At 38.2% G+C, this 8,359-nt stretch overlaps 1 protein-coding gene across 1 annotated transcript in view; it reads left to right on the plus strand.

The window, feature by feature from the left end:
• Nucleotides 1-8,359, plus strand: part of LOC107553560 (CREB-regulated transcription coactivator 1-like) — a 33,034-nt gene that overhangs the window by 18,929 nt on the left and 5,746 nt on the right. The window lies entirely within an intron of this gene.

Here is an 8,359-nt window from a genome sequence, read left to right on the forward strand (position 1 = left end):
TGAAAGAAAATTTTATATAGTGGTGTTTGTTATACTAACACATGCAACTTTAACGCACATATGATGGCAGGATGTGTGAATTTTACTGTGGACTGACTGTTTTGAAACTTATATGGTAGTCACATAGCACCTAGACCTCAGTTATCATGAAAAAAGCCAGGAAATGTCAGTTTTGACAATATGGGACCTTTAAATAACCTTTGAATTAGCATGAGTAGAGACAATGAAGTGTGGCTGCAACTTTAGATCCTAAATTGACACTCACCATGTGCCAAATTGAGGTAAAAATGGTCTGAAGGAAAATTAAATGGTAAAATATAGTTTGGGTAAATAATTGGCCAAAGGAACTGCAACATTACATGGCTTTATTTGAACCGTATGAATGAAATTCTTGACTTGCTGATATAAGTGTTATGACAGATTCAGACATACTGTACAAATCTCCTCCTATAGAACACATCTATCACAACTTTTTTTATTTTGGATTATTCCTCACATTAAGCATCCATAATGAAAAAATAAAAAGTTTTAATGCAGTTTCGCAGAGAGGAAAAAATGTTTCGGAAAACTTTACAATGAGGCTCCATATGTTAATATTAGTTATTATTTTAATCACATTAGTGAACATGAATTAACAATCAAAAGTTACTTTTCAAACATTGACTAATACATTATAAAAATCAAAAGCTGCATCTTTTGATATTATTTAATGGACCTGAGTTAACATGAACTAACAATGTACGGTTGTATTTTTATTAACATTAACAAAGATTATTAAATAGTGTAACAAATGCATTGCTCATTGTTATTTAATGCATTTACCAACATTAACTAATGGGACTTTATTATAAATTGCTACTAAAATGTTTATGGCTGGTATTATGACAGAATATAGAAAGTGAATATAGAAATTAAGTTTTAATGACTTTTTTTTTTGCGTTGTGAGATTAATTCCTCACAAATTCCTATTACTTAAATGTAAAATAAAATGATAATTAATTTTAGTTTTGAAAGTGTATAGATTTTATACTGCCTTAAAGCTTATTTAAAGGGGTCCTATTATGCTCTAATAATGAGCCGCTTTGTGACATCACAAACCCGGAAACCAACGCTGTAGTCCAAACGAGCCGTTCGTTGTAGTTCTTGAAAAGCGATTTAAAAAAAAACGAAATATCTCCCTTTGGAGTGGACTTTGAGATTTGTAACTTTCTAGATCTTTTTTATGCCCAAACATACACACTACACACTGACTACAATTAAAAAAGTGAAAAAGCTTAATAGGACCCCTTTAAATAAAATTTTCGAATTGAAATTATATTCTGATTTAAATTTTAAAAAAAGATACATTGTATGTTAAAATTTTTTTGTGTTTTAATATTGTTCAAATATTATCATATTATTGTATTTCAATTTAGCTATATTTGGGTGGGACATTATTGTGTTTTATTGTTATATATCTTAATTTCAAAACAACTATGTTATATTAAGCTAACTTTAACCTTAACCTCTGAATGATAAATGTAAAATATATATCATTTTCTTTTAGGCAATATATATATACATATATTACTGAGATTTACATGCGTCTCGCTTAGATGTGTTGCATCATATAGCATCTCACTGCATATTCTGTTTGATATTTCCAGCATATTTCCATCTCCTGATCAAGAAATGAATAGCTCTTTGATGCCAGCTGCTCACAGCACCGGCGGCTCCTTACCTGATCTGACAAACATCCAGTTCCCTCCTCCTCTTCCCACCCCACTGGATCCAGATGACCCCATTACCTTCCCTACATCCAGCTCCAGCAGTACCAGCAACCTGACCACCAACCTGACACACTTGGGCATCAGTGCTGCCAGTCATGTCCCTCCCTCCCCTGCTGCCCAGCACACTGGCCCTGCCCCCTCACCCAATATCAGCCCACAGCCGCCTGCCCCCACGCTACCACCTGCCATCTCACCCCAGATACCCATCGCACAGGTAAGCCAGCCTCCAGCCTCCCTAAACAGCACGGCCTGTGTTTGAATTCATAATATGTGTGATTAAAGGGTCATCATTTCATTTCTAGCTGTGGGGCCCCATGAAAGTCTGATTCTGATTAGTGTTGCACTGATGTATCAGCCAATAATCATAGCCTATCGCCGAAATCAGTAGCCGTTGTTTAAAAACAGCCAATGATCAGGGCTGATAATATCCTGTCAATCAAAAGGGGGCGGGAAAACATGTCAGACTGCACCTTGAGGATTCATTCAGTAAATAAACACAACTGTGTTGTTCGGAGAAGCACAAAAGTTCTGCTTTATCTTCATTGGTGAACTTGCACAAAAACAGACAATATTGACCATATTGTGTCTAAAATATAGCACAATATTAATTTTTTTTTTTTTTATATATATATATATCACATTTGCAGTCATGCAGATACTCTGGGAAAAAAATCAGCGCTCTTGCTCGTTAATATATTTTTTATTCCCCCGATATTATTTGCACCTTTACCTTATCTTCATTTGTAAGTAAAAACTATCTATTTTTCTTTCGACCAGCCAATGATGATTCTGAAAGAAAATTTTATATAGTGGTGTTTGTTATACTAACACATGCAACTTTAACGCACATATGATGGACAGATAAACCAAGCACTTGTAATTCAGTGTTGCTATTAATATTGTGGTTATTTTAACAAATAGTTAAAGCTGCAGTCCGTAAATTTTGCCTCTTTGTCGCCATCTCTGCTTGAAAACCTGGAATTGCAGCTGTGTGCGGAATTATCTAGCTTGCGTGGGTTGTGCTCTGGCACGGCTCCAGCGCGGATGAATCTAATGTTCTGAAGAGCATGTGTGGAAGTCAGTCACCGCACCGGTGTGGATATTTACTGTACTTCGCAATCACAGACTCTAGCCTACGTCTTGGAATATAACCCAAATAAGAATTTTCACCGTATATTGTCATCTGAACAAGTAAATAACAAGTCTGCCACGTTTGTTCTGACCAACTGAGGAAAAAAGCATTACCATAAATCTCGCTACCAATGGTGATTAAATCTAAAGATCGGTTAGCTCGTATCACATCAAACGGTTCAAATTATTATTATTGTTATACTTTATTCTCAAATGATTAATGTTAACAACATCAGCATTGGTGACTATGAGTATAGTGTGTATAAGCGAGTAGATTTCAATTTCTGTACAGTCTAATCTAATTGTCTTACTCTTCGAATTTCATATTAAGAAATTATTTTAACCCAAAAAGCAAATTATGCTCCCTTTGAACTGGTTTTCTTTAAAATACAAATCTTTGTAATCCCAGGCTATCTGTAATCAGAAGCACATTTATAACTGGACTATAATTTAATTTAATTCACGTGTTTCATAAACACATAATCCTATATGGATTACAATCCGCCATCAAAATGATACATTTAATTATTCCGGCTACTGTGAGAAAAGGCTATAAACGATCGGCCACCTGAAGGATCCTCACGTGCGATAGCCTAGTAGCCGGGACAACTTCTTTATGTTTACAGACGTGACTTATGATGCAGTGCCATGCTCGAATTTCCTGCGAAAACCTACCAGTACCACTCAAATTAGAAAACATTATTATAAGCTAACCGTTGTGAATCGGGCTAAAGTAAGGCGATAGTTTCGAACACTTGCTGGTTATGTACTTGCTCAAATATTGCTTTCGATCATTTTTAACCAAAAAAATTACAGACTGCAGCTTTAATTCAGTTCAACGGCATAAAGTTAAAGAGGCTTTATTACTCGACTGAATCTGCACATGAATTTAAGAAATCACCCATAGTTCAAGCCAAGGTTGCCAGGTCTGCGTTTTTTCCCTTCACCAAACATTATTTGTAGTGCGCCTCCCATCCAGTAATCACAAAGAGCTTGTGCTTTGTTATTTTTAATAAGAAGCAATGTCTCAGCTTTCAAATTCTCTGCATTTTATCACAAAATTCAAACAATAAATTTGACTATTTAATGTGAAGTGACAGATCGCTGTAGCGCCTCAGTTCAAGCGGCAGCGGGAAGCGCGAGTCTCTTCCACTTATAAGCAGTGCTTGAAGTGGGCCGGTACGCATCGGTACGCAGTACCGGCACTTCTGTATTTTAGTCTTTAGCGTACTGGCACTTTTTCGTGCGTACCGGCACTTCTGACATGTTGCCGGTACTCAGAGTCAAAGTCAGTGTCTGGTGAAATAACAGTATATAAATCACACTACCAGGAGGGGTCACCTCTCATCTCGACAAATCGCGTGAATGAATGCAAGCGGAGTCGGTCTGACTACCGTAGGGGTTGTCGCTTTTCCACTGTCTGGCCATTGTGAGCCAGGGCTAAAGAGCCGGGCGGGGCCAATGCTGCGCTTCCACTGTCGGACCAGCGCTACTCTAATGGCGCTTTTCCACTGCATGGTACGGCACGGTACGGCTAGGTACAGTTCACTTTTGGGGGGTTTTCCACTGGGTACAGTACCTGGTACCTGGTACTTTTTTTAGTACCACCTCGGTTGAGGTTCCAATTGAACCGTACCGTTACCAAAACGTGACGTGTAAACGCTGCTGATCACGGATTGGCCAGAGAGAATCGTCACTACCTGTGTCACTGAACTTGCGACACAAACACAACAGAACCGCTAGATTAAAATCAGCACAGCCAGCAAAGGATCGAACGCAACTGTTTTGAACGAGCGCACCTTTTTTAACAACCAAAAAGTGGCTGTTTTGCTGTCCATTGAGGAAATACAGACGTTCCACTCGTTGATAGCAGAGGAGCGGATCCAGCGAGAGCTTGATAGGGCGACGCGGAATGAAAACGTTTTTCAGGAGTCGCGGCAGTAGATGCGGTGCAACTATAAACAACGTGAATAATCCCGCCCACTCTAAAGCGGTACTGAACTGCAGTGGAAACACAAACCGAGCCAAGCCGTTCCGTGCTGTACCGTACTGAGCCGTGCCGAGCCGAGTCGTACCACGCAGTGGAAAAGTGCCATAAAAGCCCACCCTTAACACGCCTCTCTGAAGCAAACGGCCCACAACATAATTTCACCAGCAAGGGGGTCAATAAATGAAAAATCGCAAAACAAACTTGACAAATGTGGACGTTTTGTCTTTATAAAGATTTTAAAAGTCTCCAGCATTGATATTTTACAATGATTCACGATTAAAAAAGTTACAGTGACAGTAATGTATTACTTTGTGTCAGAAGTGCGCATCAGTGATGCTAAATCCAACTAATATGTTTAATTATTTTACATAAAATGAGAAAACACTTGTTCAGTCACGGCTGCTCCATTTATTTGTAATCACAAAAATGCATAAAACAACACAGTCCATTCAAGTCCAAAGGCATACACGTATAACATAATAGAAAAACATTGATAAACCCATGTTTGCGTCAACTTCTTTAGAAAGATGGAGAATTCATATACATTTTCAAAGAAATAATGTAATGTGAGGATGTTTGGACGCTGTCCTGTTTCACTATAGGCTACTGTTATCCTTTCAGCCAAATTGTGTGAGGTGCAAGAGCATGTCAGGAGAAGTAGAGTAATAATTAATTACTCATTTGAATCAGTACACTATAACGAAAACAATACTTTAAAATGAAAAGAAGCAGGTTTTTGCGATCATTAATGGAAACCGATAAACTCCAGGGCCCTCCTTTATCAACAGTGCGTAGAAAAGGTTCTATATTTTTTCCTACGAATGAAATTTAGAATGTGCCTAAGTACAAGAAAATCTGTATTTATCAAACGTGTGCAAGCAGTTCTTACGCACATGAGTAAGCAATCATTGTTGATAAATCCCACATGTGCGTAAGTACCATGCTCGTTCACGGCCATTTGCATCCGGAAACGCCTCCAATGAACCATATATGGTGACAACACCTCCCTTTATAAATCACGTGAATGTATGTGTCCTCATCGAAATCATGGCAAAGAAAGCAATACAGACTGAGAAGCCATTCTGTGCTCTCACTCTCAGTGCGGTCTTTGAAAACACTTTCTCTGCGGAGTGCATTGTTTGCCAAGTCTTCCAATAACGCAAGATAAGCCATTGCACTGAGACTAACATTTGTCACAGCTGTCTTTTATAGGGTTTGACACCAGTTTCACAACTTGTCTGTTTAAAACTAGACAAATGATACATTTAATGTTTTATAATTAAAGGAAACACAGGACATATGTGATTGCTTAATGCATACTGTGACACACTTAAATGCTTTTTATGTGTAGTGTCGCTATTCTACCCCTAGATTCTCTGCGTAAGCATGCTCAGAGGTGTGCTTATATTTACACACATTTCTACGTATAAGTACAAGTTGGTAGATCCCACATTTTGCGTGAAACTGTTCTTACGCACTCATTACGCACACATCTGTGCATACGCACTGTTGATAAATGAGGGCCTTGGAAAGTCCAAGGATCCAGTAAGCAAATTCAAACAGTTGGACAAAACAGCGCTAATGCAGTGAAAAACACGGCCAATTTCATCAGAGATTGTGGAGAGAATAGTGACTCACGTCCAGATGTCAGTAAATTATTCTTTTCATTGTGTATTTGGATTAAAAGCAAGAATGTTTAATAATGGACGCTGGCTGGCTGAGGTGTTATGCTGTGGTAAGAAGTTTAGCGATTCTGAATGTATCCAGTGGAGGTTTAGTGGTCTTTGGCGTCTCCCTGTGGTCCTGTTTGGTATGGCAGCTTGACTTGTGGTTATTTGTATTGAAAACGTTTGATTAATTACTGATTGATTGTGGCACTATACATAACCTACATTGTGAATTATGAAAATTAAAAAGTAGTTATTTAACATAAAAATCTATATAAATAAATAAACAATTAAGGGGGGGGGGGGGGGTACCAGCACTTATTTTTTTCCACTTCAAGCACTGCTTATAAGGTTCAGCACAAAATAAATATGAATCATTTTCATATCAGTTCATCATGATCATTTCAGAATCAGTTCACAGTTAGTTAGCAATAAAAAATCACTTAAGATTAGTTTATTTACTATTAATTAAATATGTATGTTTGAATAATTCTGTCATGAAGACATGTTTATTGAAACTACCTCATGTTCCCTTCGCCGGGAGTTTGATTGACAGGCGATCTGAACAATCATAACACAGAATCTGTAATTTTGTTCGATGAACAAACCAGACAGGAGAGTAGATTAAAGGGGTCATATGATGTGATTTCAATTTTTCCTTTCTCTTTGGAGTGTTACAAGCTCTTGGTGCATAAAGAAGATCTGTAAAGTTGCAAAGACTAAAGTCTCAAATCCAAAGGGATATTCTTTATAAAAGTTAAGAGTCAGCCACGCCTACCTAAAACGGCTCGTTCTAACATGCCCCCCACATATCTACATCACGATGTGGGAAGATTTGCATAACGCCGCCCAAATGTTCACGCAAAGAAAGAAGGCTTAACTTTTATTCTCACTGTAGTTGTGAAAGCAAAACTACATTGGTTGGCCTTCCAAAAGAGGAGGATATCGCTTCGTCATGCCTGGAGCTGATCCATGCTGGTTGCTGAGGAAATACAACAACTTTGCGCTGTGGATCGCCGGATCGGCTTTCACCGTGGACAAAGTGGATTCCAACCCGGGGTCGTCACATGTGGTTGCTGCAAGTCCTCCGGACTAGGGCTGCACGATAAATCGAAATGGAATCGAGATCGCGATTCGACAGAAGCTGCGATTGTCATGCATATCTTTCAGTGAAGCACAGTTCTGTGATCAGCAGTAAATCTCCATACAAAGGCTGTCGCGCTGAAACGCCAAATACGCCTCGCAGAAGAAATCGGAAAAATGCCCATCGCTGCAGCTGAATAAACAGAAGATTCAACTGCTTTCATTAATTCAACGTGACTAATAAACACACGACTACGACAATATATGATTTATCTGAGTTTTTATTATTATAATTTTCATTAAAATAAAGTATATTTATAATGCAATGCCTTTATCACTGCTTAGAATACTATGAAATATGTTGCGTGCCTTATTCTGTGTAAGAAGCCACATCATTTCACAGAAGGATTTATTTCAAACACTCGACTGACATTATGAAGTGAGTTTGGAGTAAAAATATGTTATGAAATTTGGTACTTTCACATGCTTTCAGATGGAGCAGCATTTACTTCACAGAGCCGTAGTTCACTGAGAAGCTATGCAAACAGCTGTCATTATCGCGAATCGCGCAATAGAATCGTCTGCAATTTTTTTGCGTAACTTGTCAGTGAACTACGGCTATGTGTAGTAAATTCTGCTCTATCTGAAAGCATGTGATGATGATTTCCTGCTGATTACAGAACCGGCTTTACTAACAAAATGCGCATGACAATCGCATT

Source organism: Sinocyclocheilus grahami, unplaced genomic scaffold (assembly GCF_001515645.1).
Source record: "Sinocyclocheilus grahami isolate Dianchi unplaced genomic scaffold, SAMN03320097.WGS_v1.1 scaffold474.1, whole genome shotgun sequence".
Taxonomy (NCBI): Eukaryota; Metazoa; Chordata; class Actinopteri; order Cypriniformes; family Cyprinidae; genus Sinocyclocheilus; species Sinocyclocheilus grahami.